At 44.5% G+C, this 7,933-nt stretch overlaps 1 pseudogene; it reads right to left on the bottom strand.

Moving 5' to 3' along the window:
- Window positions 1–5,140: 5,140 nt before the first annotated feature.
- Window positions 5,141–5,855, bottom strand: LOC123949623 (annotated as a pseudogene).
- Between the last annotated feature and the right edge of the window lie 2,078 nt (window positions 5,856–7,933).

Genomic DNA, 7,933 nt, shown 5'->3' with positions numbered 1-7,933 from the left:
GCTGAAGAATGAGGCATGGGTTTTCTCTTCCTCACCTAGACCAGGGAACAGCTAGGTCCCATGTTCTGGATTTCTAAATTCTCTTGTCCTGGAGGAACACTGAGTCTTTTTGTTTCAGAGCTGAAAATTGCCAGATAGAGCCAGACTACAAAAGATAGCTTTGCCATGGAGTCTTTATGGACAAGGTCTAGGCAGGGGAATCTAGTGACTACAGCAGCCAACTAGGTAACATAAATGAGTGAAGAGAGAGGAAAGTAACACAGCAGAGAGTAGTGAGGACTGTGGAAAAGTGGAGGGCTTGTGCCGTAGACGGAAGGGCTGCCTAGTTACTGCTCACTCTTAACATGCAGGGATGTGAGCCCAACTGGGCAGCTCTTTCTGATTGACTGACAGAAATCAGAAATCATGAATTCTCTTTGTTAGAATTCTAACAATTCTAATTGTTAATGTGTGTTCAAAAGTTATAACCTACTTTGTGGATGAAACAGGTGCATCTGTTTGACTGATTCTGTGACTTCTGGTCTGTGCCCTTCAACTTGGATCATTTGAAGCAGGAGGGAGGTGGTTCTAATACTGGCAAAGGGAGAGAAAGGGAGCATGAGAGGGTGGAGAGGTCATGAAGCTTCTTAAAACTCAGAGGACTGAAGAGGGCCAGCCTCTGCAAGTGGTTAACCCGAGTCCTACTCGCCTGTAAGGCCACGTTTAGAGGTGTCAGTACAAAACTCCAGGAAATCTCAGCAGACTGCCCAAAGCAGAGATCGGTGTAGCAAGAGCAGAGCTAGTACAAGAAAGCAGCCAACCACCTTAACCTCACTCTGGGGACCTGCATGAGACACAATGAAGTGTGATAACCTGAATGGAAAACCAGGGTTTTCCCTGAAGTATGGAAGCTACCAGATTCAGAAACAACCTATAGGAAGAGAGATGGCCATGGAGAGGACCGACCCGAGTTTCTTGATAGCCTTGGCCAGTGGTGGGGCTTGAAGAGGATATTCTTTGATTAAGGACAATAAACAAATGCGGGCGGCTTGCACTCCAAACTTCGAGGTCAACACTCCGAAGACTTCTCCTGGGTGGGCCATCCCTAGGGACTCGCCGTGAGCGCTGTGGAGAAGGGGATGGTGGTGGAAGCTGGAGGAGTGAGTTTTTGTTGGAATCCATGAAACAGGAAGCCACACTGAGCTGTCCAGAGTGGTAACAGTTGGGTGGAAAAGCAGTCTTCCCCATGTCCCTTTGAGATGCCCCGAGGCTCAGACGCCTTGACGCGTCAGTGAAGGAATGTGCCGCTTATACTTGAGACTCTGGGCTCTCTGGCAGCCAGAGAGGCTGCAGTTTTTACAACGATAGGAGGGACAACCTTGGGAATGGACGGGCGGGTTTCAGCAGCCGTGCAGTGGGCAGGGAGGCCTCAGCATAGAGGGGAGGGCAGGATACTACCTTGTGCACCATAGCTAGCGGACATGGTCTGGGTCCTGCTGGAGACCCAGCCAAGGACTTGCATAAATAACTGGATGAGACTTGAGTGAGGTCTTCTAAGGAAATGGAGGCAGAATTAGTGACTTAGTAGTCATTAGTTAATGCAGAGCAATTGTATCTATAGCTGAAGAATTTATACAACTTATAGCTGAAGAAACACACTCACTATGGTCCCCAGTGTTTTGTGATGAAACTCAAATTTAAATTCTGGGCTCTTCGAGTTCACCATCTACTTCGTTACACCTTTCCTGCCTTTCGCCCATGTTTATCAATTTATTATTATTTTCTCTCAAAATATTTCTTAGGAAATATCTTAAAAGTAGAAGTGTGATCATAAATACTTGGAGACCACTTAAAACCCCGCTGGCTCTACCTGTTGTAGTATATGTTGGTACATTTTGAATATTGTAAACAAAATGGTTAATTGTACTACAGTTTAACCAAGAAGCAGTAAGTAAATGGGGTGTCAGAAGCTAGAGGCCCTGCTTCCAGAGAAATAATTACAATGAACACGAAATGCCACATTAGCATAAAAAAAACAGAAAGCAGGAGATAGAGATTCTTAAGCACTTCCAAAGGTGAGCGGTTGTGATCTGTATGCAAACCCAGATTCGCCCCTCAAGGGAAGGGAAACATCACAACTCCTGTCTCCAGGCTACCCAGCTGTGGCTTGAGTGTTGACACTCGGGTAGAAAATTCCTTCCCTTCAAATAAAAAAGGGCTCCCTTTTCTCTTAGGGTTAGTCAGTCTTTACCTCTTCCCTGTCTCTACTCTCCAGCCTCAGTAGCCCTGCCGCCTGGCAGTTCCCCGTGAACTCTCCGTCGCGAATGTTCCGATGGCCCGTTGCGTTCTTCTTCCCTCCAACTTCCGAGACACGGCTCCGGGGATTCAGTGAGGAGTGGCCCCCAGATCGCCGTCCTCGGTCGCCTGTCATTCACATGACGAAGGCAGGAAAGCTTGTCCGGAACTGCCTTAGCATTTAGCTCCTACCCTACAGGCACTTGGCCCTCAACTGACAACAGTGGGCGCTCTCATCCCAGCGCTCCGTTCCTGAGACTGGTTACCATCAAGCAGTGTCCTGGGAGAGGACGGCATTTAGAGGAAAGCAGATAACGACTGTCTGTCGGAAAGTTACACAGAAGAAGGAGCTTTTCATGTTTCAGTGTCACCAAGGTGACAGTGATTCCATCCACATCACCTTAACTGACGGACCACGTGCAGTCTCCGATTGCACACGGCGAGAGGGGAAGCGGCCTCCCTCCCTCGGCTTCTGCTCACTGAGGCCTGCTACTCCTGTGACGGGCCGGTCGCCCGACCTTGTGTCTCCCATGAAGACCTTCTGTAACAAACAGGTGCCTAAATAATTCAGCTGCCTTCCTCCGCACTGAATGTAGGTCATCAATACAGTATGTTTCCAAAAAGCACACACCGCGGAGAGAATGGGAAGAGAATCTCGATCTGGAGGTTCACGTCCTCAGATGTCGGTCTCTTCAGCCACTGACACCTGACAGGGGCATAGTCGGCCCTCGGCACGTTCGGGATGCACGCACCAGCGGATCGCGGAGGAAGGAGTAATTCAGCTACGATTGCTTGGCTGAATGCCAGGGCTGGGATAAGGATAAACTGAAGTAACAATGGAGTGTGTAGGAAAAAATTCTACCTGTTGGGCAGACGTGGATCGAGATCCTGCCTCTGGCGTTCACAGCCGTACCACGACGAGCAAGTCCGTCACCCTTTGCGCGGGACCCAGCGCGGGCTGAGCGAGTGCTCGCTGGGTCGGTGCTCTCATTGGCGGCAGGGCTGATGTGTTACGCAGCCCGTCTTCTTTCTCCCCCGTCCTATTTGTCATCTGGCACCTGTGCAATATGTATGTTTCTCTACAGGTCTCGCAATCCATATCCCACGCATTCGTGTTGAGTGACAGAGAGAGGATATAGTTTTTACTGTAAATATCGTTCCCCCCAGCACAAAAGAGAAACATTCTAGAAACCACGGTAAAAGTGGGAGATCTAAGGCACCGGTGGTCTGCGGTCATATGCTGGCTCTCTGGATTTAGTAGATAATTCTTCAGAAGCGCATTATAGGTGGGAGCTGTCGGCCACCTCTACGGCTCAGGTATTTACCGAGCCGAGCCTCTGCACAGTCCCCCATAAATACGCAGTGTCCTTTATAGGTGTTGTTGAGCACAGAGTCATTCACATGAACTCATTTGTCATTTTAAGCCATATTAAAGAAAAGAAAAGGATTCTACCTTGTATAGGTTTACTCATTTCTAAGCACAGAGGACTTTTGAAACAAAATGGAAGCGCTGGTACACAGGAATGGACACACATGTGACCAGTTTCTGTCCTTCTCCCTTGTCCCATGATGTTTTCAGTTCTTACTGAAGCCTTGTGACTCTTTTTTTTTTTTTTTAGTTATAAAATTTAATTGTAAAGATCAAGCAGTGGTATTGGTCAAACCAATCCACATTAATAGTTTCAAAGTGTGCAGATACTACTTCTTAAATAAAGGTGACAAATATCAATCAGATTCCTATAATACCGTTCAGGATCTAAATAAATGTGATTCTAGACATAATTCAATCTACAAGGCTAACTGAATGATAGTGCAATCATCAATAATTAAACGAAAGGCATAATTTTCCAAATCACTTTTCATTAAACAGAATAAAGTCTAGCTTTTTTAAAGTCTAAAGCTATAAAAAACTCAAGGCAATCTAACTATTTTTCTACCTGAGATCAAAACAAGTTTCTTTTTTCCTATCTAAACATAATTCTTGACATTGAGGTAAATCTGAATTCATGTAATATATTTTGTCAAACTTTTCCAAAAAAATTTTAAGTCCTGCTTTAAAGAGAAATTCTCATGTTACAATACATATTTACATGTTTTTTTTCTTCAAAGACTAATAACAAATTTATTAGGTTAATGGGCATGATTCTACTAATAATGTGAAAATAAGTCATTCATTTCTACAAAGTGTTCCTGTATGGTGCAGTATGAAATGGGATCACTGTCTATGTACATACAGAAATCACCAAACGTTCAGAAACTAAGCCCACTTTGAAAAAGTCATTCTATTTTTTTTGGAGCAGGGTTGCCAAGTTGTTATGTATAACAAAAATATTGTGTATAAAAGCTCCGAAACCAAGTAGTAGCCTAAACTGGCAATAACTGCAACTTAAACTGAAAAATTAAACCCAACTAGATCTTTACTGTGGCTATGCAACTTTTGCTTTGTGGCCTACAGGTTTTACTGAGGTAACAACCTCTTATCTCTTGCCTCTCCTCCTTGTGCTAGCTCCCCCTGCCTCTAGCTTCCTTCTTCATGGCTGTCTTTGGCAATGCTTCCAAATCTTGAAAGCAAAAGAACCTGCTAAAGTAAATGAGGAGGATGAAAAGTAATACTGTATATGATGTATAAAAACCAATCTAAGACTATGAACCAAGGGACAAAAAATACTAGAAGAAGTCTGAGCAGTAGTATACCCTCAAGGGAAAGAGATCATAAATGAATAGGGGGTCTGTACTCCTGGCCTTCTTGCACATTATCTCCTGATTAAAGAGAGCATGGAACCAAAATGTCAAACTCTGAAAAGGTAATGACTTTGAAGGAGGAGCTAGAGAAGTGAATACACGTTAAAGAAGTACAGCAGCAGTGTTAGCTGTCCATGAGTTTCTTTACTCTGGCGTTGGCAACATCAATACTATCTTTGTTGGTGTCAGCCTTTTCTGTGATCCGGTCTATTTGTCGGTTCTGAGCCTCGATCTCATTGCCCATGTCCAGGGCCATGTTCTTTAGGTTTCCTAGGATGCTGCCCACTTGAGTCAGGTTCTCTTCCATCTCATCTTCTCTGGCATCGTTAGTTATACATTTAATGTATCCACCGCTAGCTGCTCCAGTGGTTGGTTGTTGAGGCTGACCGTTTGTCACTCGGCCTGGTTGCTTAGATACTACATTGCTAGGACAGTTGTCTCCACCATTCCCCATGTTGCTTTGTAGGCCTTACCAGACTCAAAGTTCTTTGTCCTATTACATGGACAGACGCAAAGCCACAGCACTTGTTGAGTTCCATTAAAGTCTTCTCAGCCTCTCTCATGTCTTTATTTATTTGGTCCATGCCTTCCTCTATGCGGTTTAGTTATTCCCCTTGTTCATCCAGCATAGTGATATTCTTGATTCCTGCATCCTGAGAACCAAGGGCTAAACCCAGGATTCTCCTCGTACTTTCCAGAGACTCATCAGTAACTTGGTGGGCTCTCAGTTGAATTTCTTCTGATGACAGATTATCCATGAATTAAAACTTTTGATAAGCACAGAAAGTGAAACGTGGATATTCAAGCAGTTCCGGCCACTCCTCTCGCGCTGCAGCCACTCGGACCAAGACTTGTGACTCTTAAAAGACATTCATTCTGGGGCACCTGGGTGGCTCAGTGGGTTAAAGCCTCTGCCTTCGGCTCAGGTCATGATCTCAGGGTCCTGGGATCAAGTCCCACATGGGGCTCTCTGCTCAGCGGGGAGCCTGCTTCCCCCTCTCTCTCTGCCTGCCTCTCTGCCTACTTGTGATCTCTGTCTTTCAAATAAATAAATAAAATAAAATAAAAACATTCATCCTACATATTATTACAGAGCTGCCCCACTAGACAGGGATATCTGGAGATGTCCAGAAATGGGCTGTGTTGCACATGTTTCCCGTGTATCTGAAGTGAAGCCCTTTGGGGGCCAATTTATAGGAGGAGAAAACCAGCTAATTAAGGTGCACATGGATGCTCCATATCCCACACCATCAGCAAGTTCCCGCATTTTGAGCAGAATACCTGGTAGGGACAGGTGTGGCATGTTTTTTTTTTTTTCTTTTCCTATTATAAAGTCAAGAATCCAAAACAATCCAGATGCTGGGACTACAAATTACTGTCTGTGCCTTCTGTGGTTTTTTTGTTTGTTTGTTTTGTTTTGTTTATCCCAACTGCTTGCTTCATATGAGGCTACAGTTCCTCCCCTTTGGCTCTTGGCAGGCCATTTACCTCCCCTCCACACTGCAGCCCCTTTCCTGATTAATGGCTCCCTTGCTCTCCCCCGCCCCCTTTCCTCTTCTGCAAACTGTTGGGCTCCTGCTGTGGGCGTGGGCGGGGCATGGTTCCGAGAGCCCCGTGCCTCCTCCTGCCACACAGGGTCCTGAAGGGAGCACACACAGTGCACAGACCACATCCTACACGCTGAGTGATTCCAGAGGCAGCCCAGTGGGGGAGCAGACCTCCAACAGATGACAAAAATACTACAAATCAGTGGATTCCGGGAGTGCATATCAAGTGGTAAGGCCGCGCATGGGAGACAATGTCTGTATAATATGTCAAATAGGAACTGAAATGTTGAAAGAGCTAAGAAGTTTTCCTCCAATTAACAGGCCACCTTGAGCGGATAGGTGTTAGGGTCGCTTCAACTATTTTGCTTTGCTCATCTGCCGAGTTGCCCGGTTTTCTGGGTTCTATGGGGTTGGACAGTTGTGGTGTGATGTTACACCGTTGGTTTGCAATAGCGTTGCGGTCTCATCCTTCTTTTTCTTTGCCGTTGCCCACCAGAAGTCGTGAGCCCCATAGGCCAAGGAAGCTTATCTCTGGGGATGATGTGGTTTGAAGTCAGAACCTCACGCGCCTGGGGTCTTCGGTCACTCTGCCGGGACAGAACATGCAAAGTAACTGAGAATTGTGGTAATTCCTCACAAGTCCTAGAGATGACAAAAAGTCTAATACACATTTCATTTTCTCCTTTGTATTTTACATTTTAGATGTGGTCTGAAAAGTTATTTTAACTTTACATTTCTCTAGATAGTTTTACATTTTGAAAATGCAGTTATAATTGGCTTTTTAAGGAAAACCAGTATGAAACACCATCCTGATAAGAAAGCATTTAATTGTGCCATCCAGTTTCAGCGCCCAGCGTTTCTTCTTCCAAGTCATGCTGAAAGCATTTTAAATAGATGTCTTAGAAATCCTGTGGCTCCATAGAACAATTCTGGATTTCTTGTTGCTGGACTCCGTGCTCATTCCTGATATTCCAGTATCCCTACCAAGGAGATGGATCGATGGGAAAGCAGAAAAGCTGTCTTTTATTAGTTCCTTCTATTTTTTTTTTTTTTTTTGGTTTTGATCTGTCACTCACATTCAGACTTACTTAATAACTTTCCCGTCATTCTTTTATTCTAATATTTTAAGATGTTATTTTCTTTTACTACCTTTACTGTTGTCTCCAAGTTTTGATGTTCAACGCCGTCACTGGGACTTATCTAAAAATGAATTTCCATTCTGAATTTTTTTTTACACAAAAACTTTTCAAGGAAGTGTTCATTTTGATTGTGATGTCCAATTTTAGTACACTCTGTTCAGACAACATAATCTCGTTATACATATTCCTTAGTTGTTTTTGAGAATTTGTTTTGTGATCGAGTGTACTCCT

Source organism: Meles meles, chromosome 8 (genome assembly GCF_922984935.1).
Source record: "Meles meles chromosome 8, mMelMel3.1 paternal haplotype, whole genome shotgun sequence".
NCBI classification, from domain to species: domain Eukaryota; kingdom Metazoa; phylum Chordata; class Mammalia; order Carnivora; family Mustelidae; genus Meles; species Meles meles.
The sequence above is the reverse complement of the archived record's forward strand: the minus strand, read 5'-3'. Positions and strand labels throughout refer to the sequence as shown.